Source organism: Hipposideros armiger, unplaced genomic scaffold (genome assembly GCF_001890085.2).
Source record: "Hipposideros armiger isolate ML-2016 unplaced genomic scaffold, ASM189008v1 scaffold_617, whole genome shotgun sequence".
Lineage (NCBI taxonomy): Eukaryota > Metazoa > Chordata > Mammalia > Chiroptera > Hipposideridae > Hipposideros > Hipposideros armiger.
Window position 1 is genome coordinate 1,278,713 of NW_017731967.1, and position 3,744 is coordinate 1,282,456.

At 42.3% G+C, this 3,744-nt stretch overlaps 1 pseudogene; it reads left to right on the forward strand.

The window, feature by feature from the left end:
• The first annotated feature begins 571 nt into the window (after positions 1–571).
• Positions 572–3,444, forward strand: LOC109372177 (60S ribosomal protein L26-like; annotated as a pseudogene).
• The last annotated feature ends 300 nt before the right edge of the window (positions 3,445–3,744 follow it).

The following is a 3,744-nucleotide window of genomic DNA, read 5'->3' on the forward strand; positions in this document are numbered from 1 at the left end:
CACTGTAACACTGTTCTGTCCAAAGGTCCAGCTGACTTTCCAGAACAGCTGTTTCGTTTCCACAAGTCTATAACGCAATTATGGCAAACGTGAAATTCAGAGATGAAGCAAAGAGAAGATATAGGCATCCAGGAATTTTAAATATGCCTTGAAATTATGCTGTCGTTCCTAAAAGGGCACAAGAGGTCAAGTACATGAGCATGGAATATGAAAAGTATCCTGATAAGGCTCCCAACACAACCGTCAATGGCCAAAAGAGATAAGAGAAAACATTACACTATGAATGAAAAGAGAGCTTAAGACGCAAACTTTGTGATACTCAAGAAGACAGAATGAAGTACAGGAATAAACATAGCTACCATTGCTTAGATATTTTATGGGTATTACATTTATTATAGTATTTCTTTTTTCCAAAAATATGATGCTTAATAGAGGGTGGTCTTCATAATACAGGGTATGTCGCAGACCTTATGCTGCAGTAATTTATTATGTGACGAGGCAAGTCATTTTTGTCACAATTAAGGATAGTTGCTGAAGGCCACATTGTCTCTCACTTTTTATTATTAACCCAATGCAAACTCTTCTGATAAAGGTAGAATACTGTTGTTGTTTTTTTATCAGTCAAATATGGGCATTGTAAATTCAACCTTCGGTGCTACTAATCAACAACTGAAAACAGCTTATGATGTTAACCCTAAGTAGCTTCTAAGCATTGTTTAACATGTTTTAAGATTGCTGTTTCCTTGTTCTTGCCATAAATTAATTTTTCTTAAAAGCTAAACTCTGGGGCCGGCCGAGTGGCTCAGTTGGTTAAGAGTGCAAGCTCTGAGCAACAGGGTCGCTGGTTCGATTCCCACACAGGCCAGTGAGCTGCACCTAAGCTGACCTTCCGCTGAGCTGCCGACAGGTGGCAGGATGGCTCAGCTGGTGAGAGCACGTGATCCTAACAACAAGACTGCCAGTTCGACTCCTGCATGGGATGGTAGGCTATGCCCACTCGCAACTAAGATTGAACACGGCACCTTGAGCTGAGCGGCCGTGAGCTGCTGATGGGCAGCCGGATGGTGACTGGACTTGGAACTGAACTAGCTGCGCCTTCCACAACTAAGACTGAAGAACAACAACTTGGCTGTTTCCTTTCCCCAATTTCCCAACACTGTTCCCCTTCCCCAATGCCCCAATAAAAAACAATCTAAAAAAAAAAAGCTAAAATCTTGAAGACTTTCCAGGACTTTAAAATACTGGGTTGTTGGAAAAGTCATGACGTATTTTTTCTATGTCTTTCATTGCAAAAATGCATCATGACTTTTCCAACAACCCAATAGACTGTAAGCACCCTCTAATTTAAAACAAGATTCATAACCAAAAGTTAGCCCACCTAATCATGATGTCACTTTGGCTCATTTATCTTTCCTGAAGGCCCAACTGATAACAGATTCATTCATTCACTCATTCATTCATTCATTCATTCATTCATGAAGCAAATATTTCCTAAGTGTCTTACAAATGCCAGAAGGGATCCGAAACATCACACATCCTGAGCCCTTTTTTACAGCTGAGGAAATTCAGGTCAAAGAGAGTAAGTGATCTGCCCACAGTCACAGAGCTAATAAAAATGAGAAATCATGGAAGTGATCAAGTTTCCTTAACTCCAGCCTGATGCGTTCCCCCTCCCTGGTGGCTGCAGCATGCCTCCATCCCAGTCCTCCCTCCAGCAGACGGCACTACTGTAACAGGTATTTTCATCAAATTTGTGGCCACCCAGGATTGTCCAAACACCCCTCCTGCATCTCAAGAATGTCCCCAAGGGAGACACAGACCTCATCTAGACCTGCAGCTGGGCTCAGGCTGGTGACTCAGCAGTGCCAATCAGTGAGAGGTTTGAGACATTGGGCATAAGGGCAGGAGGCGCTGGCTTTCTGAGACAGCAGTGGCAGAGCTGCTGGCCTTCAACCCCCAGCAAGATGTGCTGAGTGGTGGCGGCAGAACTGTCTTTATTTGTCATAGCCCAGTGCTGGGGTCTTGGCACTGGTCCTGGCTACATGGAGTTTTGTGAAATCGGCTAAACTGGACTCTGTTTTTTTGACTGGTATTGCACCTATGCATTTTATTATCCACGTGCTCAGCAGCTCTGCCTGGGAGCTGTACTCAAAGGAAAGGAGCCTCTGCTTGAAACTTCACTCTGCATCACAGGAAACCAGTCCTTAACTATCTATGCAAGTCTTGAAACTTCAAAAAATATCACTGGTGGTTTTCTATTAAAAAGACAATGATGGGACTAGTACACTTATATCAATATGTACTCAATTGTCAAATGCCTCCTTACTTTAAAGAATAAAAATATTAAGAAGATGGTACAGTGAAAACCAATACCAAAATACCCCTTCCCCAAAATCTAACAACAGAGCAAAGCTGCACAGTAGGTCCTCAAGGCAAACGGCTCCCAGCTTCTGCCCACCCTGGAAGCAGGAAGTAAGAGAGAAGCGAGGGAACGAAATCCTGAACAATCTCACTAGCAGCCCCAACTTAGAGAGAAGCAGAATAACAGCTGAAGGCAACCTCCAGGGAAGAAGCAGCATTTCCTCCAACACTTCTATGTCATCCAGAGATGGAGAAAATGCTGTGACTCCTGCAGGAGGAAAGCCAGAAACTGGTTCCTATGGTTACAGAAGAGCAATGTCTACACACGACAAAGTAAAAGTAATCGTCTTCTCAATTGGACAGCATGGCATGGGAAATGTGAAGACATGTAGGTGCGTTTATTGCCTTGTTTGTCCTAAAGGGAAGTCTAAGATAGGGCCTACAATTGGTAAACCTAGAAACAGGGTTTCCAGCTTTAAATTTAGTTACATTTTACCTTTAAATACATGTTAACTTTAGTATTTACGTATCAGGTGGGGTGGCTTTTATTTAAATACTAAAGTGAAAATGTATCCCCAAAAAACTAAAAATCAGAATATAAGAGGTCTTCCCTTCTGTGGTCATCACTGAAGCGCCAGTGGCCAAAACAAAGCTCAACCCCTTTGTGACTTCTGATTGGAGCAAGAACCATAAAAGGCGTTTCCATGCACCTTCCCACATTCCCAGGAAGGCTATGTCTTCTCCTCCTTCCAAAGAGCTGAGACGGAAGTACAATGTCTGATCCATGCCCATCCGAAAGGATGATGAAGTTCAGGTTTACGAGGACATTACAAAGGGCAGCAAATTGGCAAAGCAGTCCAGGGCTACAGGAAGAAATATGTCACCTACACTGAACGAGTGCTGCAGCAGCAGGCTAATGGCACAGCTGCTCATGGGGGCATTCACCCCAGCAAGGTGGTTATCACCAAAGTGAGGCTGGACAACGACCGCACAAAGGTCCTTGAACAGAAAGCCAAATCTCACCAAGCAGGAAAAGAAAAGGGCAACTATAAGGAAGAAACAATTGAGAAGGTGCGGGAATAAAGTAATCTTATATACAGCTTTCATTAAACACTGTCAAAATGAAAAAGAAGAATATAAGAAACAAAACTCAGGCGATAGAAAGAAAAATGTGATAATTTTTTCTTTTGCATTTACATAGCAAGGAAACAATACAATTTAAGAATTGTTAAACCAGGAAGTAGAAGGTTGTATGTAATAAATAATAGATTTACATGAGTAACCCCTAGAAAACTAAAAGCAGACTCTAAACCATCCAATGCACCGGAAGAGAAACACAACATGTACATACTCCAATAACAAAAAAAGGAGGAAAAATGCAAT